The sequence below is a fragment of the Papio anubis genome, chromosome 4 (assembly GCF_008728515.1).
Source record: "Papio anubis isolate 15944 chromosome 4, Panubis1.0, whole genome shotgun sequence".
NCBI lineage: Eukaryota > Metazoa > Chordata > Mammalia > Primates > Cercopithecidae > Papio > Papio anubis.
The window spans coordinates 37,465,868-37,490,583 of record NC_044979.1 but is presented as its reverse complement, the minus strand read 5'-3'; the positions used below and the strand labels follow the sequence as shown (position 1 = coordinate 37,490,583).

Below are 24,716 nucleotides of genomic sequence, written 5' to 3'. Positions count from 1 at the left end.
GACTCGATTTTAGGCCAGGCGCAGTGGCTCACGCTTGTAATCCCAGCACTTTGGGAAGGCCAAAGCGGGCAGATCACAAGGTCAGGAGTTTGAGACCAGCCTGATCAATATGGTGAAACCCTGTCTCTAGTAAAATAAAAGTTAGCTGGGTGTGGTGGCGTGTGTCTGTAGTCTCAGCTACTCAGGAAGCTGAGACAGAAGAATCGGTTGAACCTTGTGGGAGGAGGTTGCAGTGAGCCGAAATAGCGCCACTGTACTCCAGCCTGGGCAACAGAACGAGACTCTGTCTCAAAAAAAAAAAAAAAAAAAAAAAAAGGACTAGATTTTATTGGACAGGGGTCGGGGGGATTGGGTGATTTTGAGAACAGGCATGGCATTATCTGATTTAGTTTTTAAAAAGGTATGTCTGAATATTTTAAGCTGGATAAGACCAAGCTTTTCTCACTTCCAGACCTATGTGTTCCAGACCCTAAACTGCCCCTAATGCCAAATATTATTTTCAGGAACTAATTTCAATTCTGACTGTAGTAAAATTAGAGAGGCAATGTTTTCCTAGACTCAGGAAAACTAGAAAATAAATAAATAAATAATTTTAAGAAAATACTTTTCTTTTATCTACTTTTATTTTCCAGTATCAGAGAAACATATATCCTTTTTTTGACCATCAAAAACTTCTCTTTCAAATAATGCAGCCTCTCAAACTCTGAAGAAATGAAACCAGCTCTGGATTATTCTACCACATTTAGCAAACATATAAAATCTGAAACCTGAATGTGATGACAGGATTTTATTAAATCCTAGTGAAGTCATCTAAGTTAAGTTACAAATTATTTTACAAAAGTCACACACACACAAATCAGATTTTCCCCATCCCACAGTCAGTGCTGAGTTTTAAAGCCTGTCTGGCCAGTCTTGGCTGTTATAGTATTGTTCCTTTAGCCTATAAATGCCAAGGTTACTTGGAGGTAAAGGCCATGTGGTTATAGCAAAATAGAGAATTAATGGAATGAGGAAAATGTTCCAAAATATTAAAGGGTAGGTGCTCGGGGGAAAAAAGTAAAAGAACTGTTTGATTCATGCCTTTTGCCACCTTTTAGAATATAAACCGCAATCCAAACTCTTCAAAAAACACCGAGCATAGAAAAAGACAACGTTTTTGGAGTTTAACAAATAGTTTGCAGATTTATAGGGAAATTCATGACCTGGTGAGCAAAGGATACCATAAGTCTACACCCTGCAGTCTGCAATTAAACGTATTAGAGAAGACTTCCTGGAGGAAGTGACATCTGAGATGATTTTGAAGGACCAGTACAAGGCAGGCTGAGGAGAAGAATATTATTTTTGCTAGGGAGGCCTTTGAATTGAAACTTGGGGTTCTTTCTGTGGCCATTGAAATAAGAATGTGACAGCACAATTATGTACAATCTGCGTTCATTTTTCATTCTCTCCATCACTTCTCCAGATCCTTCTGGGGTGGTGGAATGCCTGTGGCTTTCGGACTAGCGTGGCAAAACAGAAAAGTTCTAATTCACTTAAATTTGGGTGGTTATTGGTTGCATGCCTCTGTGGTTCTTTTTCGTAATTTTGGGTCCAAAACTCTGAGAGGTATATCAGTTTCAGACCTTGATCAAAATGTATTTTTAATTGGTGAGCTCATCACAGAAATTGAGAAAGATGGTAGAAAGAAAAAGAGGAAATGCTATTATTTGAACAATTCAGTTTTTGAACTTTCCTTCAACATTATTTCCCTGGCTTACCAACAAACTGGCACTACAGTTAGGTCCACAATAAATATTTCATTTTAATCAGAGTGTTGTTTGATCTCTTGTCTAGATGGCAGCAAACCAGAACACTTCCTTGACAATAAGTGATATAAGTAGACCTTACAAATACATTGAAAATATCTTGTGCAGTGATCCCATTTCTGGCATTATGAGTAAATTGGAGACCCAGAAGTGGAAAGGAATGAAATTGGAGAGGGGAAATCTGTGAAGCTTTGACATTATATTTGAATCTGCAACTATTAACTACTATGTCCACTGGCTATTTCCTAAATACAATTGGCTCTTTCTTGGGTCATCTTATTCTTTCACCATTTCCCCTCATTCTTTCCTACAAGGCATGTGTGCATATAGAGTTTGAGCATACCTAATCTGAAAATCCAATATCTGAACTGCTCCAAAATTCAAAACTTTTTGAGTACTGACATGAGGTTTAAAAGAACACTCACTGGAGCATTTTGGAGTTCAGATTGGAGTTCAGATTCTTGGATTAGGGCTGTTCAACCGGTAAATATTTACTGCAAATATTCCAAAATCTAAAAGCATCCGCAGTCCAAAACACTCTGGTTCCAAATACTTTGGAAGAAATACACAATCTATAAGATGGATGATATGCATGACTGTACATGCTGCTTTGTGTCTGTGCTCTCTAGAATCAAGCAGGACATCCCTCGAGTACCAGAGCTAACCTTAAGTTGTTCTTTGTACCCAACGCATAGCTTAATATGATGAACAAAATGTTTGGCACATTATGTTCAAACTTGAATAACTACAGGTCAGGTTTTGAGGGGTAAAGCAGACCAATAGTTATTTAGAAGTCAAGAGAATATGCAAAGAACAAAAAGATAGAGAAAATTTTTGGAAAAAACTATCTTTTATTCATTTATGCACTTGAATACAAAACACATACTGTAAAATAAATAAAAATATTCATGCCTGATGGCAAAGAGAAGACTCTTATATCAAAATTTTAAGACAAACAAAATAGATATGATTTTTATGTTTTCTGCTGAGGAGAAGCAGAGCACTTTCCCACTGATTTTCTGACAATTTGTCATCAGGCTGAACCATGTATTTTCTGGGAACTTGATCAAGTAAAATCATTCTGGGACACCAAAGTGCTTTCAAAACCTAGATCAGGTTTCCTTTTGGATCAGGGATCTGACCAAGAGCATATAGAACTCTTAAGATGGATTAATTTTTACTCTGTTCTTCTGATCTGTTTCATTTATCATGTAATAAGTTGACAAAGGGACTGAAATACACAGAGACATGGAATTTTGGGGTTACCCAGAAAAACCTCCGCTGACTCAGTCAAATTTGTGGTTTATATTTTAGCCATTGCTATGGTTAATTTCTGTTTGTTTTTACAATGCATATGAACAAATGTTTGATGAAAAAATTAAAAGAGAAGAAACCAAAAGTGAAATGTGAGCACTGTTAGACTGGCCAACATTTATTAAAGATACCAAGCTAAATGACGGAAAATGTGAACAATCTGGGTTACTTTAGTTGAAAAAATAAACCATTTATAGTACCCTAATACCTTTTAGGCTTGTTTAGTAGATATAAAAGCTTTTCTTTCTTTTGTGTCAAAGTTCCTATTGGGTTGCTGCAACTAATAAAATCAAAATCACATTAATTCAATTTCTCCTTTAATTGCTTCTTCTCATGGATTATCTGAAAATTTCAGCAATGACGTGGTATCCTCCAAGATTCTAAAGAGTGGGCCAGAAGCACATGAAGGGTGGAGGAAAAGTAGGGAAATGAGGGAAGTTGTCATTTCTGAGCAACTACTATGTGTTAGTAGGTGCATAGCCTTTCAATAACCCCACTACGTAAGCGTTGTTAACTCTACAGAGGGGGAACTTAAAGTTTTAAAAGGCTAGTAACTTGCCCAGGGTTAGTGGTAGTTAAGATTGAATCCTACTTCTGATTTATGTCAAATTTCTACTGCTTCATATCTCCTGTAAAACTCAGGTACAAGATTAAGACATGCCCGATAGAAAATCTCAGAAATAAATTGGAAGTATTTTCCTATATGTTTATAATGAAGTAAGAGTTAGAAATTAACATCTGTGGACTTCATTTATCTGTACAGTCATGGCCTCTATTAACATGGATGAGCAAGCACTGACCCCCCCCCGCCCCGCCGTATATCTATATATACAGCGAGAGATGTGCTCTGTTGCCCAGGCTATAGTACAGTGGTCTATCTCGGCTTACTGCAACCTCTGCCTCCGGGTTCAAGCAATTCTCCTGCCTGAACCTCCCAAGTAGCTGGGGCTACAGGTGCCTGCCACCATGCCCAGCTAATTTTTGTATTTATTTTAGTAGAGACAGGGTTTCACCATGTTGGCCAGGCTGGTCTCAAACTCCTGATCTCAAGTGATCCACCTGCCTTGGCCTCCCAAAGTGCTGGGATTATTGGCACAAGCCACCGTACTCGGCCTATAATATATTTTGCAATGATAGCAGTAAAAAGTGTTCATGGTACTACCTGGATAATGGTGATTAAATATAATTTAATTAACATGGACCAAACTATAGATTTATTTTACCATTTTTCAGATGATTGAAGCAGAGCATATATGATCTCAACATATCAAGACTGTAACTGAGGATTATTTCATTTACCAGGTGTATGGTTTGGGGTTTTGGTTTTCTGTTAAATCTGTCAAGCTTTTAAGCTCAGTACGTCTCATTGCTTATTTAAAAATGTAATATGATGTGAAGGACAGAAATGAATTCAAATGTGTGTATTGGGACTTTCTAATGTCTCATAAAGTAAGTTTTTAATTTTTATAAATTCATTAGAGAGAACTAATATGATCTGTTTTTAAAAACATCCCTTTCTCTCATTAGTTGTTTGGTTTTTGTTTTTCTGTTTTGAGACAGGGTCTCGCTCCATTGCCCAGGATGAAGTGCAGTGGTTCTTTCACCATTCACTGTGGCCTCAGCCTTCAGGGCTCAGGTGATCCTCTTGCCTCAGCCTCCTGAGAAGCTGGGACTACAGGCTTGTTCCACCATGCCAGGCTAAATTTTCTGTTTTAAAAATTTGGAACGCTTCATGAATTTGCATGTCATCCTTACACAGGGGCCATGTTAATCTTCTCTGTATCTTTCCAATTTTAGTATATGTGTTGGTGAAGCGAGCACCACTAGTTTTTGATATTATGATTTTCTTGCTTAGTATACTACAGTGTATAAAGTACCATACTAAAGTCTCCTGTTTTGTTTACTAGTCTATTAATTCTTTCAAAAGAGGCGATACAAATAGAAACATGTAAGATCTCAGACCTTTAAGAGACATGATAAAATATCTACACAGATATCTATAACATTAACCCAGGAAATATTTGTGTAGAGTTAACAGCTTGATTTTGAAAAAAACATAAGATAATTTAAACATATTTTGCTTTATTCTTTCCATGGTTTAATTACTATCATTTTAAATCACCTTTCATTATACAAAAACACATATTGAAACAAAGAACTGCTCATTTTCTAGTGATTACAGATACATCAACATAGATAATATTGATAATTCTAGCAAAAATTTAATTTTAGAAATCTGATCATTTTAAGTCAAATGAGAAGTACCTCTAACACACTATGCTAGGTTGAGAATATGAAGTACTGCTTTAAATGTTTGCTGTGGAACCAAATGTAGAAAAGTTTAGACGAGTCATGGACCAATCATTACTGAATTCACCTCAAGGATATTTTCACTCTTCTCTACTTGGTAATAACCACTAAGGGAATACGGAAATTTCCACACATATGTAAGAAATGTGAAGGACTTCGAGATAGATATGCATTTTGAAGAAAACATTTATCTTCAGTGTAAAAAATTCAATAAACATAAGTTAATTTTTCTTTCCAAAACACTACTTGCTACTTCTTCCTGGTGTCTTGACTTCTAATAAAACCTCAAAGTCGGTTGGTGTTTGGTCTGAATGTGTATTTCTATGAGTGTGCTGTAAATTGGCCTTGGAGAAATAGGGGTTTTCTTGAGTCCAGGAAGCCTTGTTGTGTTGTTTGGCTGTTACTTGGTGCCTTGACTATAACACATGAAGGGACTATGTGGCTTAGGTTGCCGCTTTCCTAGAAGGCAGGGGGAGATGGTGTTTAGTGGGTCTGCTGCTTGAGTAGGCCAAAGAAAACCTTGTTGTAAGTAGCGCCTCAGGGTGGAATACATTCTTTGCCAAGCATGTCATTCAGTTTCAGAAATAATTTAGCTGCTTTGGGATGTGGAGAGCAGGAAGGAATTTTGCTATTGGCTGCTGGAATAGTCCTGGTGAATAAAATGGTGGGGAGAAGATTGCTGAGAACGATCTGTTGCTAGGAGCTGGGGGCAGTTGAAACTTCAGTCTGCTCAGTTGGCACTAGCTGTATGCAGTCTGTTGCGGGCCCTGTGAGAAAGCTACCTGCAGGCTGCTACTCTGTAAGCCGACAGCCTCCATTGTACCTTCTGACTGCTCTCAACTGTCAGGCAAATGCTTAATCAGCAGCTTTTGAAAAGGAGCATGATTAATAAACCCATAAAACTCTCTTCTCTGATTAAAGCCACAACTGTGTGGCAAAATCTATTAGAGCTTAGTTAGAGACCATTATAGTAGAGAAAATACATTATTAAAGGGCAGATTTGTAGGCACTCTAGGAAAACAGATTTGGCTGGACTTAGTCCCGTCTCCCAGCTGTGAGAATTAAATAGGAGTCTGGGGACATGTAAAATTTAGTGCAGGACGTAGTTATAAGACAGCAGGGAAAATGCTGTGACTGAAAGGCAGCAGCTCTCTATGAAATGCACGTTGATTTTCAAAGGCTGAAGAGTGTTTCTTCAGTTCCCCATGCTACTGTATGCTGATAGAGAATAGATGAGATCGAATTTTAGATCACACTAAAGTTTCTCTTTTTTTCAGCTTTATTTTTAAACCTTTTCCCACAAGTCTAGCTCATTAGAGCAAAAGAACTTTAATGAGATAATGGGCATAAAGTCAATCTGGAAAGTTGAAAAAACACCATTTGGTTGTCATTACTGGACTGAACTCAATTTTCATTTTGGGCATTTTTGTTACAGTTAAGGATATCAAATATAAATGTTGATCAATGTTTACTTCTTCAGAATTGCACACTAAAATAATGCATTTTCATAAAGTAGCTAATCCACAAGTTTCCAGTTAGTAGAGCTTTGTTTTTACTTTAGTTATTCCTTAAAAATAATCTTTTTTTTTTCTAGAGAGTACCCAATAAGTCCTGGTACTATTAGGAGAGCATTCCTAAAGCAGGTTTTAAAAGTAATAGCAAATTAGTGCATTGACTCTCATTTTGAAATGTATTACTTTATGCTCATTTACTTACTGCTTTACTCTATAAATGTTTGTTGATCATGAGCAATACATGAGATCACATGAAAGTACTGCCAGGGATACAAAAATAACAACAGTACCACTAATACCTTTACTGTGACTGATGCTATGGATAACACCGAATTACTTACAAAGGGCAAACTATGCATCAAGCACTGTTCTCAACGCTTTACAGAAACTCATTTATTCCCAACAACAACCTTTAGAAGTAAGTCCTATGATTATCCTTTACATACTTGAGGAAACTAAGGCACAGGGAGGTTAAGTAATTCCCCATGTTAAACAACTAGTAATGAGCAAAGCTAGGATTTGATTCAGGCAGAATAATTGCTACAGTTGAGTGTGTGTATATGGGTGTGTTTTGTGTGTGTGTGTGTGTGCGCGTGTGCGTGTGTATGTGCTTAATAGAGGTAACAGTAGAAGAATGCTTAGAAAAATGCTGGGGGCAGAGGCCGTAGAATTCTAGCTATTGAGAGAGCCATGGAACTGACTTGAACCATGAACTTTGAGTAGGATCTGGATGTGCAGAGATGGAAGCTGAGCCTGGCAGCACAAGAGTAGCAAAGCAAGCCGTCCAAATCCCCTAATCTGTGGAGTATACAAAGTTGATTATGGATGGTAAGGTCAAGCTAGTAGATGAAACCAAATTGTAAACCTAAGAATCAGACTAGGAAGTGTGACTTTTGTTTAATGCCAATGGTAATTCATTGATTTTTTTTTTTTTTTTACTATTGGGGAGATATGTTCAGAAATATGTTTCAAAGTTTAAGTCTAATAACAATGTGTGGTTAGATTGCAATAGAGAAAGACTGACATGTGTTTAGAATAAGATTACAATAAAAAGTCAGAAAATAGTGTTGAGGTAGCAGTTATTATGCAAAAGACAAGGTGGTGTCAGCAGTTTATTGTTTAGGAAAAAATCACTCAGTACCTTATACCTTGGCATTTATAAACTAGACAATCTCAAAACATGTTATGGAACCAAAGTGACAAAATAAGAAGGCTTTATTATTCAAATACAAGCTTCTGAGTGTCATGAGTACACACCTTTTTTGATGCTTTTTTATAGCTTCTTAGATAAAAGCTCATTTTTGATAGTTACATTCGGTATGGTTTCTTGGGCACATGCTATGCTTCTGTGTGAAAGATGAGTAAATCAGATCCATTTTCGTTGTAGTTTTCCCCAGATGGCAAGTGTGAGTGGAGCAAGCACACTTTTGCCTGATTGGAAGCATCTGCAGTTTATTTGCTATGGTGTTGCTCCCTAATTTTTTTTTTTTTCCCTGACTCATGCTTAACAGAGTGCTGCCCAATCCTGCTTATTTTCTTCTCACTGCAACGTTCATATCAGCTGCCATTGGGGTTGTCTTCTTATTACTCTCTGAAATTCACTGTGCCAGAGCCTTCTCTGCAGCTCATGTGAAATACAGCTAACTCCAAGCCCTTCATGTAGCTGTAGATCCAGGTGGTTACAAGATACCACGTGCTGGCATGATGATATCACAGATATGGCATGACTTATCAAAGCATGTGATTTTATTTTAAGTTTCATTCCTATCAGTAACTGAATACACGGTCTCTATCAGTTATTTCTGAGCCTGTTACTTGGATCTTCAAACCTGGGAAGATTCCTCTGAAGCAAATGTGATAATAGTAGGGATTTTAACTTCTGCTTTTTTCCCCTGCCCACAAAGGGGTAGTATTTTAGGTCATGAGAAACAATGATGATGCCTTTGGCAAATTAAATTCAATGCCAGGGAATAACTCTACAGTCTATAAGTGCCAAAAACTATTGAAATTCACAGAAATGGCATCAGAATGATTGCTTCGAAATAGGAATTACAAGTGCATTTTAGCATTTGTAATTGCAGAGCTAAGAAGAACATAACAAGAGGTCTTAGACCGTCTGTAGAAGCGCAGCATTGCCAGGTGTAGTTCTCTATGATTTATAGGCTGAAGTAGTGAATGGACAGTAGGGACAGTCCACACATGGGGTATAATAATGAGTAAGAGTGTGAACACCTTGGAGAATAAGATTCAACTCGCTGGCTTTCCCAGCCGTAATAATTCAGTCAACAATGTTGAAAATATTTTCACTGGGTATATGATCTTTCTGTGTGCTACAGAAAAATACAAATATAGGTCCGAGCATGGTGGCTCACACCTGTAATCCCAGCACTTTGGGAGGCTGAGGTGAGAGGATCACGAGGTCAAGAGATCTAGACCATCCTGGTCAGCATGGTGAAACCTGTCTCTACTAAGAATACAAAATTAGCTGAGCGTGGTGGTGCGTGCCTGTAGTCCCAGCTACTTGGGAGGCTGAGGTGAGAGAATCGCTTGAACCTGGGAGGTGGAGGTTGCATCACGCCACTGCACTCCAGCCTGGCAACAGAGCAAGACTTCATCTCAAAAAAAAAAAAAAAAAAAAAAAAGGAAGAAGAAAAATAAAAGTACAAATATAGAAAAAAGTTTCTATTTTCTAAGGCAGTGTCAGCCAGTGGAAAGATAACGTGACCCACATATGTAATTTTAAATTTTCCAGTAGCCACATTTTTTAAAAAAGTAAAAAGAAAGAGGTGAAGGTAATTTAAATAATATGTTATTGGACCAAATATATCCAAAATATTATGTTTCAAGATATAATCAATATAAAAATTACTAGTGAGATAGTGCATATTCTTTTTTTATTTTGTCTTCTGAACCTGATGTGTATTGTACAGTTACAGTGCATCTCATCTGAGACTGGCTGTGTTTCAAGCGCTCAGTAGTCACATGTGGTTCATTACTACTATATTGGGTGGCACAATTCTAGGCATTTAAAAAGCCAGCTGGTATGAAAGGTTTTATATGATGATAAAGGTGCATCCATGTAAGATTTTCATAATATTATCATATTCCTCATTTAATGAATTAATTAGGGCAATGTTTCCAAGAGTGTGGCCAGAGAAACATCACTTTTCCTATAAAGTATTATGTAAAAAGTGGTGTGCAAGGAAATAAGATCAGAGACTTCTGGGTTAGCCCTAGAACTTAAAGTACAATAAAAGAAAATAATAATCATCATAGTAATTTTCATTTTTATTTTTATTTAGTGTTCTCCTTAATTTTTTTTTTTAAAGGAATTTTTCTTTGCCTCTCTGCTGATGAAAACCTCAGGTGTGTTGATGCATATGCGGACTTCCAAGAGGCGAATGTATACATTTCCTATTCTCAATTGGTCGTGAAATTGTTTTTGCATAGAGCATCTCTTGGGCCTAGTGTTACAAGGAATATACTGTGGAAAATGCTGATTTAAGCCTCAAATAAGTGATGTAGGAATTTGGAAATAGGAAAAAGGCAAAATGGAGAGGTCCTGGGAGCCTTGTTTGGAATGCGGGTGTACCTTCAGTTAATTCTTCTCAAGTGTGTACAGCAGAATTTATTACAATATTTGGCTTGCTCTGCACTTGGCTGTCTCCCCACAAATTTTTAAGTTTTTTATAAAAAAGTCTTATTTACATTTTTATCCCACATTGGACCAGGCACAACTATCAGTAAATGTTTGTTGAATTGAATGAAACAGAAAGTTCAATACAGACCAGTGCAAAGTGGGGAACTTAAAGAGAAAGGAACTTCTCTAGCCCAAGAAGAGAAACAAATCACACCAAGAAGTTAAGGTCAATGAGGAAATGACAATGAGAGCAGTAGTGTCATCGTAGCAGTGAAGGGCCTCTGAGCTCCTCTCAGACATTCGACTTCAGAGTCATTCACAGGAGAATATCCACATTAAAGGCAAATCAAAAGAGGAGAGAGCAGTGAAGAGAAGGTTAGATAGGGCAAGGCAGAGAATCATATGTCAAAAGCTAACAAAAACCTACCTTCACTGTAACATGTGTGGGTGTTTCTGCCTTTAATAGATCAATCTCTAGATTTTTGAGAAAATCAGATCTGAGATACAAGGTAGGAGGAGGTGCACATCAGATGGGAAGGTCAAGAACAAGAGCGTAGGGAACAAACTCTAGAAAATGTACTTTTCTATCCAGATACCCCAAGAAAGACAAAGTTATAGAAATGAATTATTATTGAGACCAATCTGGTCAACATGGTAAAACCCCGTCTCTACTAAAAATACAAAAACTAGCCTGGCGTGGTGGCACACACCTGTAATTGCAGCTACTTGTGAGGCTGAGGCAGGAGAATTGCTTGGACCTGGGAGGTGGAGGTAGCAGTGAGTCGACATTGCGCCACTGCACTTCAGCCTGGGCAACAGGGTGTGTGAGACGCCATCAAGAAAGAAAAAAAGAGAGAAAGAGGGAGAGAGTGGGAGAGTAAGAGACAGAGAGAGAGAGAGAGAGAAGGAAAGAAAGAGAGAAAGAAAGGAGGGAAGGGAAGAAGGGAGGAAGGGAGGGAGGAAGGAAGGAAGGAAGGGAGGGAGGGAGGGAGGAAGGAAGGAAGGAAGAAAATTTAGAGACAAATGCCCAGAAAATCGACTTCTTTGCAGATTTTTGTGGCTTTTCTCACATCAAGATAGGGAGCAGTTAGCTCATATTTCTACCTGGTAAGCCCTCTTGGAATCTAATTTCTGAATCCAGTTATAAATAAAGCCATTCACAGAGGAAGACAGAAAGCAGGGGGTAAAGCAATCCTTAGTTTCATCTTCCGTCCTCCTCTCCTCTACACCTAATCTGCAGTTTATATTTTTTTCCTATCTGACAAATCCTCCTTTTAGAAGTAGACTTCCCCCTTAGCCTGAACACAAAAGAAGAGAAAGATTTCCTCCATTTCCTCCATATTCCACCACTGATGGGAATTTTTAAATGTTAGATAAAACAGAAATATGGAACAAAATTGAGTATGCTAATGAAAGTTGGGTATAGTATAGCAAAATTAATCTTGCAGCCATAATTGTAGTGAGAGACCATTCCCAGAACTTCTGGAGACATTTCAGAGAATAATTTTTCCTGTTCTAGACTTAGACATCAAAAAGAAAAGGCAATTTTCCTAATTCTACTCTCAGCAAGCATCTCCAGAACATTACCTCTGACCTGGCTTCCAAACACCAGACATACTCTTTCAGCTTGTCCTTCCAAAGTTTTGGCCACCCAAAGAATGCACCAGGCTGAAGATCAAAGAACTCTGCTGGTTTACACTTGGCTGCTGGGACAGCTCTGTGTTGTACCTCTGCTGGAATTAGTGCTGTCTTCATCAGAGGAGTCAGCCACAGGAATAGGGCAACCAGTCATTGGAGACAGGAAGAAGTGGCGAGGATAGCATCAGTGCAGTGTAAAAGCTGTGCTCCCTGCTTCCCAGTGGGAGACAATGGCTGCCGTAAGAGGGTTTAAGCCTGGGAGAGCTGTGGGCATCATTTGGAGGTAGTCTTCTATCTAGAAATTGTGATCACCATTAGGTCATGATCACAACAAGCAAGAAAAAAATTACTTTCCTATAGGTTTTTTCTACAGTTGGGCTCCAGAATTTTAAAAACACATTCTGACTTATTATCTCAGTTGACCCTCCCATAAAATGAAGCAAGATTGGAAGTCATTAGACTGAAGGAAACTTGAGAACAGAGAGAATCCTGTTTCTCTTGTACCTGCCATCCCTAACACAGCACCTGGCAGTAGTGAGCTGTCTGTAAGTATTTGTTGAGTAAATTAATAGATACCCATTTTGCAAGTAGTGATCCTGATTGGGAAATAATTAACAATCATGCCCAAAATAGGAAAGATGTTAAGTAACTGAGTCAATGCTATAACCCAGGTCCTCTGATTCATTTTCCAAAGAGCCTCTAGGAAGGCTTATAGACCTAGTGAGCTTTCAAAACATGTGGTGGTTCACCGAGTGCCTTTTTTTCTAGAATTATTCCCTCCTTCTGGCTTAGGCTCTTGCTAATTTCTGAAGCCAGTTGTTCCTATTTTAAGACCCACTGACTCGCAGCCCATGATAAATAAATATGACACACCTGTCTCACCACCAGAGGACATGATACATCCTTTCCAAATCTTTTCCACTCTCCTCAAGCTTTCATCCCTATGCCCTAAGTCTCAACAGATTGTTAAGAAGATCAAAGTCAGCTGGTATAAACCTGCGTCTCCAAATCCTTCTATACCTTCACAGATCCGTTATCTAAGAGGGAGCTGTCTCTTCTCTCAGAGGATAATCCCTCCACTTTCCTCAGACCTATTACCTCTTTTCTCCTGGGAGCCTGGGTCCACCAATTAATTATTCTTCAAACTTATCCTTTCTATGGCCTCCTTCTTCTCTTGTCAGCAAACATACAAATCACCCCCATGTTAAAAAATAATCTTTATCTTTGTGACTCCTGGTCATGTCTTACCATCTTTCCCTTTCCTTTTCTGTCAACAGATAGACTCCTCAGCATGGCTTCCACTCTGACAACAGACCATTCTATACCATCTCAAAGTCCACAGTGGCTCCCTAACTGCCCCTGTGGGCCTTTTCCTTAGCTAAGACACTAATTACTCTCAGGGTAGTTGAGCAGCAAGGCCATCACCCTCTGTCTCCCTTCTGTGCTGCTTCTGACTTCATGGTGCTGAGGAAACTCTGAATTTTCTGTCTGAGGGAAACAGGGCCACTGGAATTGTTAACAAGTGTATAATAACAGGAGGAATTCTGACTAGTTGTCATGGAGGAAAGGGTAACTATTAAATGAGTAGATTATGAGGCTATGTTTTGTTTTGGTATTCAGGAGCAGAAGAATAGAAGAAGAATAAAGAAAGAGAAAGGATGGGAAGCTGCTCGTCAGTTGTGTGTCACATGGTAGGGCTGGCTTTAGGTCTTGGGGCTGTCCACGCAAAAGGCCAAAAGAGGCAAGACACCCGCTTCTCCACTAGAGCACCTACATTTGCACCTGCAGTCTGTGAGGGTTCCCAACCCTTGCTTTCAGGGAGGTGAGGAGGAGGAGCTCAGAAAGGAGAGATCCATTCGAGTCTGGATTTCCTCAAACACCCCACATTTCAGAACCCTTGCAGGAGTAGAACTACCTACTCTAAAAACCTCTTTCACCTATTTAATGATGCCTCCATTCTAAACTCTTTGGTCCAAAGTTGGAGAGGGGGCCACTGGTTTGATTACAGGTTAGCTTAAAAAAACAAAAACAAAAAATTATATCCTTTCCTTTCTTGCTGGCGTGGCCAGAAGAGATGGAGCACAATGGAAGTCTAAAAGTCCATAATAGTTTTACAAAGTAGAAGCCCCTGAATGAGAAAAATGATCAGAAAAGGGCTAGGGAAACTGAAGGAAAACATCTCTAAATAAAAAATATTGGAAAGGCCCAGCCTCACTTATTGTCATCATAGAAAAGGCAGAGGAAATTGTATACAAGTATATTTCAAGTCTACCAGTCCACACACACCTACAGGCAGCCATATGTCAGACTTTGTTCCTGTGGGTGAAAATTAGGTGCCCTACCTGCCCAAATCTGAACTGATCCTCCAGAATAATGGTCAGAGCAAGTTACAGAACCTGAACAGTATCCACATTGTATTCGTTGTCCCTTCACAGAGGACTGGTCAGTAGCCCCAGTGATCCAAAAAGGAGAGGCACATTATCTCATTTCCCCTGGATACAATACTAGTTAAAAGTGGAAAGAATTATAAACAGAACATTACAGCTTCATTAAGCCCATGATGCAGGTCAAGTTTCCTGGCAGCCACTTCTGCCCCAGGCTAGTGCTAGACATGTAGTCATTTACAGGCAGAAATAATAGAGGATTATACAGTCCTCTCTGTGCAACATGTGTTGAAGCTTTATATAGCTATTAATGCTCCTTTCCTGCAGAAAACGGTCAGATAAATATAACCAAAAGAGGGTCATTGCCTAATCCTGATGATTCAAGTGGGTGCTGCAGGCCACCTCCATAAAACATTGGTTTTCTTTTCTGGGATGCAGTCCCTTTTCATTATTAAGTAAAGAAAAGACTTCTCTCTCTGGAAAGCAAGGTTTGTTTTGCTGATGAGGATTTCAGATGAATTTTAGATACTATGAAAACTATATTATTAAGCCTGTTAATAGGTATAGTAATTAAAATTTTTATTGATTTTGAAGATTTTTTCTTAAATTTATATATGTCATCAAACATGAAAAGTCTTTCCATGTTTTATGAGTGCATTAGAAATGCTGTCCTTTATTAATCAGAACTGGAAAAATTGTATCGTTTTTTACAGTGTGAGACTTTATACATCCCACTCATCTGTCAGTGAAGCAACACTTCCTTCCATTTTTAGTAAGTTAATTATTTCATCCCTCTTATATTTTTCGCCCTATAGGTAATTCTGAGTCTTTTATTCACTTTTCACACTGTTGAAAGATTTCACAGTCACTCCTCAGTTGATATTTAGGAAACTCTATTTTAGGTACTTTTGGTATTATCTTTTCTTTGAACTTTCCGAGGTTTCTAGTATTGTTTTTACTTATTTTCTATTCCTGAAAACAGAGCTTCAATTAAGACAGATAATTTGTTCTTTTAGGAGTTCTGAAATGCAGAATGTAATCACATATTATTTTGAATAAATAAATACAATGTATGCCATTCATTTTGCTGACTTTTCTTAAAATTCTCAGCTGCACTCAGCTCTAGGATTACAAGGTTTGAACTAACATTTTTCTCCCTTTGAAAATTTTGCAAGCACAAGACACTGTAAGAACCTGTTCAGTTCAAACGTAATTAATGTAATTTAAATGCTCAGAAATTAAAAGGCTCTTTAAAACATGGATTGGAAGCAAGTAGAAAGCTGAAGGGTACCCAGCCAATTCATTTATTACCCTAAACAGGATGATAAAAACTGATTTTCTTCCAAACATAGGTCCTAATGTCCATGAGAAAGGAGGTTCATTCCATGGACAGGGAAGCCCCTAGTAGACAGCTGCTTTTTCAGGATTTTTGTATTCAGGCAAATGTAGTAATCTGCTTCCTCTATGTAAGTACAGGCATCAGTAACCTCCCTTCTTCTACCTTGAAATCTAAGTTATGTCAACATTCAAAGAGTTTCAACTGCTAAAGATAAATACCCCTCATTCAAAAAGGAAAAGAGCGACCAAATGCATAGAAGTGGGGCACAGAGCCTTCCTTGAGATCCTCATGAAGGCAAAATAATGACATTTCTCAGTAAGTTTTAGACAGTTAATTAAGAAATTTGACCTCTATTTCTCCAAAAGACAAGCATTAACTAGGCCAAAATGGGCAGCCAGACATTGTGAATATTAATATCACAAAAAGTTAATTCACTTTACAGAAGGATATTTTGCATAATGGAAAATGCTACTAATCTAATTAGAATATAGTTTTCTTTACTAAAATCTATTAACTTTTAAAGCATATTTCTAAGATATAAAACAGGTATGATGACCTTTTATTAATGGTTGTTTTAATATTTTATTGTTTTTATTACAAATAATACAAAATGTATGTAAGAAATCACTGCATGTTCTTTCTAATCTTGCCCCAGACATCACAGTTTGGTATATATCCATCTATCCTTTGTATTATTATAAATATTTACCAAGAAATGATACAATTCAATGCAAACTTTTGTTTGTAACCTACATTTTTTACTTACAATATCATGAATACCTTTCTAGATCAGTACATACTAATTTGTTTTTATCCTTTTTTTAATGGCTGAAGAAATACTGAGAATCACTGAAGAAAGAAAAACAAATTACTCATAATCCCACCACTTTAAAAAAAACATGTAAAATGCCTAATGAACATCTGTTCTCCACCTATCCCATCATACTCAGTCACTCTATGCTCTGAGGTTAAAGAGCATATAACAGTTGAGTGTATATTCTTTAAGATTTTGTCCAAACTGACACTGATATGTTTATATATACACCGCATACATTGGTATTTTAAAATAAAAATGAAACAATGCTATAACAGTAGCCCGCAACTTTCTTTTTTCTCCAATTTAATGTATTTTGCACATTTTTTCAGGTCAGAAGAGATGAAATTAGCTTCCTCTTTTAAATGACTAGATAATCTTTCATTATATGAATGTACTGTATTTATCTATTTAGTCATTTATTGACATACATTCAGATTTTCTTATGCTTTGCTACCATAAATATTGTTACAATGACCATCATCTTACATAGAAATCTTTTTATTCTTGTACTCATTTCTATAGTAAAGATTTCTAGAAGTGGAATTTAAAAAAAATTTAAGTGAGAATTTTAAACTTTAATATGCTCTGCTAATTAAACAACGTATAAGTGTGCCTGTTTCCCCACAGTCTCACCAACACTAATGCTAGTTAACATCATTATATGTTAAAGTAAAAAATACAAAACAAATGGTCATCCCAGTCCTGTGACACAGTGAGAAAAATTGCACAGAGAAGTGTTTCATTCATTTATATATGTCGCTTAGAGTTATTGATTCTTCTTTCCAATAGCACTAATTTCAGGTTTTCTTATTTCCAAGAAGGATATCATTACATGCCAAGAAGCTGGGAGAGAATTGAAATTTAGTATTGATAAAGTATATGTCTTAACACATATCATATATTGAATACGGCCAATGTGACTTAAAACCTATATTGATTCAACAGATACTATTGTTCATGTACTGTCTAGGTTTATGAGGTCTTGGGGAAAATCCAAATATATTACAATAAAGCACAATAAGTCTGATAAAAGCGTTATGACACTGCAGCAAAGAAAACACAAATTTCTTTGGTCGAGAAGGGGAATGAGTGTGTTTTTGGAACCCCAAACTCTTCTCATTTGTCCAGCCAATTACCCAAAGATTTCCAACTTATCCTAGATTATTCCCCCTCTCCTTCAGTGCTCATAACTTCCTTTTACACATCTCGTATCCTGGCTCCTTCCCCACCAGCCTAATGCAGACTTTCATCACCTTTCCCCTGAACAATTCATAATACCCTCCTAACTCACTTTCCTACCTCTAGACTCACTTGTCTTCAGTCCAGCTTTTGTATTTTTTTAAGTATGCAAATCTAATTATGTTGAGATAGCCCACCCCACCCCCATCATCATTAAAATCCTCCCACCTTGTCCATGGCATATTATCAGGATAAAATAATAAATGGCTACAGTATGTAACGTACAGCTTAATTTTATTTTATATATGACATATATGCATATGTAATGGATACCATATGTATAGTATGCATATGAAACATAGTACTGACTAATACCAGCTAAATTCCTCAAGCTCTATAACTGCCATTTGTTCACAATATCTATTAAATGAAACTTATGCTATCTAATTCACAGATATGTTGTATAAGGCACACAATGTGATTAGTGGCACAGAGTAGGACTTTAATTCCAATCATGGTCACATTTATTGAGCCCTCACTATTTGTCATGCATGGTTCTAGGTTCTTTATGTGTATCCTTTCATTTAATCCTCTGAACAATTTTATAAGGCAGCCCTTCACAGAGGACGAAACTGAGGCAACAATGGATTGGAATTGTATGGGGTCACAAAGAGGGTGAATGGTAAACATTTGAATTATTTAGTCTGACTCACTAGCCCCACACTTAACCACTGTGCTTCTAATAATATTAGATCTAAATCCATCTATTCTCTTGTCACCGTGCCACCCTTGTCACAATGACTCTGGTTTCCAGCGTTCTGCATTCCAGTGAGTTTCACAGGAGAACTCCATAGTGTATGACCAAGGTTAGGGGTACAACAAGGGGCAGCATCTGATGCAGCATGTAAAATATGATTAATACTTTTCCAAAGAGGAATCCTGTTTCCAAAATTGATCTACTAACATAGTTCACAGCCTGAATAATGATGTGCAGGAAAATTGCTATAAATGAACAAAGAAATGGGTGTATTCAAAGAATACATGAGTATAGCACATGAATAATGTGTGACCTATGGTAAAAGGAAAACTTGCAGCTAATTCAAGATCTTATTCATTCCCAGGAGTGATTTTTGTTGTTGTTGTTGTGCCAGATAGATGTCTGTCATCACAACATATTTATTTTGTTTATAATTTTAAGAAAATAGTAAATGGATGACAATTGTTTCCATATAGCTCTGTGGTATTTTCTTTTTGCTTTTGGTCCCTGTTGCCACATTTGAGTTTTTCACTAACGATCCATCATCGAATAAATGGTCTCACGTGATTTCTCAGGTCGGTGTTTTTATATAAGTAGTCATTGGAACAGCTGACTCAGTTATATAGATTCTCCTGGTCGTAGGTTCTTTGACAGACAGTTAAAGATATGTCATCAAAAATAATTGTCTCCTCAGGAAATTAAAATTCTCTGAGATGGCTGAATTAGCTTCCATATAAGCAATGTCAACTTGTTTCACATATTTTTATAGTCAGCTTTATGGAACTATAAAAATTTGTTTGTGGAACATCTTACTACTGACAGTGAAATTAGGCAACTATTAAAAAATTTTTGCCAAAAGTTAGTTTAGTTCTGGATATCTATATGTGGAAAAATAAAACTAGACCCCTATCTCTTGCTATACACAAAAGTCAAATCAACATGAATCAAAGACTTAAATCTAAGACTCAAAACTATGAAACTACTAAAAAAATATTTGAGGAAACTCTCCAGAACATAGGTCTGGGCAAAGATTTCTTGGGCAATTCCCCAAAAGCACAGACAACTAAAGCAAAACTGGACAAATGGGCTCACATCAAGTTTAAAAGCTTCTGCACAACAAAGGAAACAATAATCAAAGTGAAGAGACAACTCACAGAATGGGAGAAAATATCTTCAAACTATCCATTTGATAAAGAGTTAATAACCAGAACATATAAACCATATAAACAACACAAACAACAATAGAGAAAAGTCTCATCATCCAATTTAAAAATGGGCAAACAACAACAGAAAAAAAAATCTAATAATCCAGTTTTTCAAAATGGGCAAAAGATCTGAATAGACATTTTTCAAAAGAAGACATACAAATGACCAACAGGTATATGAAAAGGTGCTCAACATCACTGATCATCAGAGAAATGCAAATCAAAGCTACAGTGAGATACCATCTCACCCTACTTAAAATGGCTTTTATCCAAAAGACAGGTAACAACAAAGGGAGGCGAGGATGTGAAGAAAGGAGTACCCTTATATGCTGTTGGTGGACATGTACATTAGTGAAACCACTATAGAGAACAGTATGAACAGTATGGAGGTTCTTCAAAAAACTGAAAGTAGAACTATCATGTGATCCAGCAATCTCACTGCTGAGTATATAGCCAAAAGAAAGGAAATTAATATATAGAAGAGATAGCTACACTCCCGTGTTTATTGCAGCACTATTCACTTTAGCCAGGATTTGGAATCAACCTAAGTGTTCGTCAACAGATGAATGGATAAAGAAAGTATAGTACTCATACACAATGGAACACTATTTAGCCATAAAGAAGAATGAAATCCTGTCGTTTACAACAGCATGGATGGAAATGGAGGACATTATGCAAAATGAGATAAACCAGGCACAGAAAGACAAACTTCGCATGTTGTCATTCATTCGCAGGAGCTAAAAATTAAAACAATGGAACTCATGGAGATAGAGAGTAGAATAATGGTTACCAGATGCTGGGAAGGGTGGGGGGTTGGAGAGTGGGAAATGGGGATGGTTAATATATACAAAAATATACTTAGATAGATGAATAAGATCTAGTATTTGATAGCACAAGAGTGACTACAGTCAACAATAATCTATTATACATTTCTAGATAACTGAGGGAGTATAATTGAAATGTTTCTAACACAAAGAAATGATGAATACTCAAAGTGATGGATACCCTATTTACCCTGATGTGATTATTACACATTGTTTGGCTATATCAAAATCTCATGTATCCTACAAGTATTGTATATTAGTGTCCTACTGTGTACCCACAAAAATAAAAAAATTAAAACACACAATAAAGAAAAAGTTAGTTTAGTTGATCTACACCATTCTTAACTTTACTAACTTCCAAAAAAACTATTTCATGGAGCATAGTTTGGGAAACATATGACCTTTCTAAGAATTATTATATCATTCTTATTTCCATAAACCTTTTAGAGTACAATTAAAATAGGCTTTTGAAACTTTATGTAAAACCATAGGGAAAGATAAAAAATAATGACCAATCTATTGAACAGTTTATCTTACTAGATAGTATTTTTTCCCCAATTAGTAGCCTTAACTGTTAAACTATTCTGTGATATACACATTTCCAATTAAAAGGAACAGCTGGGGCAAGGCAGGGGGACTCACTGGGAATCAGTAGTGTCTAATGTTACATCCATTTTGGTTTTGACCTGTTGAAATTAGCCAGTTCACTGGAGCCTTAAAACACAGTTGGCCTTTTAACGATAAAGCAGAAGATCCACACAGTATTCGATCTGGGCAGAGTAACAACTACAAAATTCTAAAACAAAGCCAGTCCTCTGTCTTTAAAGCAGTGTTAGCTCAGTTCTGCTAGGCCAGGCAAGCATATCTGATTGGGACAGCAGGATCCCAGAGCAGCTGTGGACCAATGCAGATACGTGACATATTCTGGAGATCAGCTTGAACTACCACGGGGCTGTGGATTGTTGAGAATCAATGGCAGAAGGCAGATCCGCTGAGCATGTGACAGAGGAGGGAAACCCGGTGACTTCAGCTGAGTGGAGAGAGGCAACCTGGGGTAGAGTCACAGCATCAGCTTTTTAAAGTGAAAACTGTGGAGACTTAGAAATATGTGATCTATAAGAACAGACTTGCCAGACTTGGCCTTGAATAAAAGAGTCATTTTATCCTACACAGGGAATTGTGACAACTGCTTAATAGTAATGATCAAATCACAGCAACAGCATTCAAGTTCAGGAAATAATGAGCTAAAGTAAAACCAGGAGGAATTTAAGACAAGCTAAAATGACACTCTAGTATCCTGACATTTCTTCAGTACACCTTATTTTATAACTGGGGCCATGGTGTCTTAAGTTCTTCCATTAAGACGGACAACCCCTAATTTTGCATCGCATGGCAAAGATGATAGCATATTTTCCATAGGAATATGTCAACACCTTACTGGGCATGCTTGATGATAACTGACAATATCAGAGCCTGAACTGATATGGCTGTGTTGGGTTCTGAACAAACTGCTTCAGAGTTTTGTAACTGGCACCATATGCTTTACGCAGTCCCCAAATGCAACTAGACAAAACCCATTGCCAATCTGTTCCAGATTGTCTTGTGTATTTTATGGCTAAGGACTGAATTGCAAGCTAAGATTCACAGCCGGGAAGAAAAATTTGCAATTTATAAATCAGGGTCCAGTAAGTCTAAGAGACAAAGGATGCCCACTGCTTTGCAGGCGGAGGTATAGGAGAGGATCAATTGCTTTAGGCCCCACTTCCCCTGTCTCTGTTGTTTCCTCTGCTTAGAAAGCCTGTCAACCTCCTATCCTCCTGGTGAACTTCAATATACTTCAAGTTTGAACTAAAGCATCTCGAGCTGACCATGTTCTTTTGTGCCAACACTGTGTCCAGAGCAATCTTCATTACAGCATTTATCACTCTCTGCAGCAATCATGTGTTTACATATCTGTTTTCTCTTCTGGAACTCCATGAGGGCAGGGGCTGTGGCAGGCTCACATGGATGTTAAACAAATGTCTGTTAAAGGAATCCATTGGAAAAAAAAAATGAATAAATGTCATAAACTGTAAACTTCTTTGGAGAACTAAAAACACATGACAAATGAGTCCTGATGATTTTGAAAATCATATTAAGTCAAATATTTTCCTTGATGACAGGCACAAATATGTAAATATTTTTTTCATTGCCTACCATAGGAATTTATTTTAAATCTTTAGTTAATAAGTGATTTTCTAATGCACTATTATCCAAAAGTGGAAATTATATGAGTGACCCTGCATGAAGTGGAAAGATGAGTTGAGGCTTTTTTTCCAGGGGAGGGGATGCATTTGGTCTGATTTATGTACACTCTGGCTTAGTCTCACTTCTGACCAACTGTAAGCATTTTAAAGCGCAGCTGGTAATGTTTAAAGATGCCATCTGTAGCCATGACAAAAGAGTCTTCCCTGATGAAGATTTAATTGGTCCATAAATGTTTCACAAACACAACCTTTGTTTCTTAGTACAGTGTGTTTTGTTCTATTTTGTTTTATTTTTCAGTCTATGAAGCATGGATTTGAAGTCAGATAAACCCATGGTTCAAACCCTATTTGTTCCACTTATTAAGCTGTGTGCCTCCAAGAAAAGCTTCCTCCAAACTTTCCAAACCTTTGTTTCCTCATCTACTGAATGAGAATGATAATATCTGCCTCAAACGGCTGCAAAGATTCAATGCCATAGTGCATCTGAAGTTCCTACCCCGGGGCTTGGCATAACCAAGTTCTTTATAAATGGCATTTCCCTTTCTCCTTGTCAACTCTTTAGGAGGCACTCTTTAAGAGTTAGGTGTACCTTATCTCTTCTTTAGCTTATTGACTGTCCTCCTGTAATTCCCACAATTTTTAAAGAGCAAATGCTTGTAGATTATAATCTATGCAATGGGATACCCATGGATGCCAGTAAGATGTGACCACACAGAACCATTACTCTGCTGTAGGAAACTTCACACAAAACTGTGCTCTTACAGGTTAGAATATTATTCTATTGTTAATGCATTTTTACCTTCAAAAGAGCACCAAAGTATGATTATCAAATTGTGCTCCTCTTTTAATTTTTAATATTAATTTAGAGTTACAGAAACTTTTCAAATACTCTTCACCAGTTTCTTCTAATGTTAACATCTTGCATGACCATGGTACGTTTAGAATTCCTAAGCTATTAAACTTGGTACAATTTATTTACTTAGCCAAACACCTTATTTGCATTTCACTAGTTTTTTCATTAATGTTATTTTTCTGTTCCAGGATCCAGTTTAGGACCCACATTACTTTTGGTTATCATGCCTCTTATTCTTCTCTAGTGTGTGATGATTCCACAGTCTTTCCTTATCTTTCATGATCTAGACATTTTGAAGAGTGAAGGTCAGTTATTTTGTGGAATGCCTCACAGTTTGGAATTACATAATGTTTCTGCTGATTAAATGAAGTTATAGATTTGTGGCAAGAATGCTACAGAAGCGATGTATTTGTCTTACTGACATGATGAGGGTAGTGTTTGCTGGGTTTCTTCACTGTAAATTCTCATGTTTCTCTGTGTCATTAATAAATATCACAGGATAGTGAACTTTAAGGCTACTCCTTAGAGTATTTTATCATTATTATTAATTTTTTTGAGACAGAGTCTCACTCTGTCACCCAGGCTAGAGTGCAGTGGTGCAATCTTGGCTTACTGCAACCTCCACCTCACAAGTTCAAGCGATTCTCATGCCTTAGCCTCCTGAGTAGTTGGGATTACAGGCGCATGCCACCATGCGTGGCTAATTTTTTTGTATTTTTAGTAGAGATGGGGTGTTGTCATATTGGCCAGGCTGGTCTCGAACTTCTGACATCAAGTGATCACCCACCTCGGCCTCCCAAAGTGCTGGGATTACAGGTGTGAACCACGGCACCTGGCCTCTCTTTAGAGTATTTTAAAAATATTATAAACATGTATAAAAATGTGAGACTA

General features: G+C 37.3%; 1 protein-coding gene and 1 non-coding gene across 8 annotated transcripts in view; one reads left to right on the top strand and one right to left on the bottom strand.

Moving 5' to 3' along the window:
• Positions 1-24,716, top strand: part of CPED1 (cadherin like and PC-esterase domain containing 1) — a 308,960-nt gene that overhangs the window by 200,304 nt on the left and 83,940 nt on the right. The window lies entirely within an intron of this gene.
• LOC116274687 lies at positions 4,834-4,940 on the bottom strand. Its single transcript, XR_004183471.1, has one exon. It is a non-coding gene; the product is annotated as a U6 spliceosomal RNA (small nuclear RNA).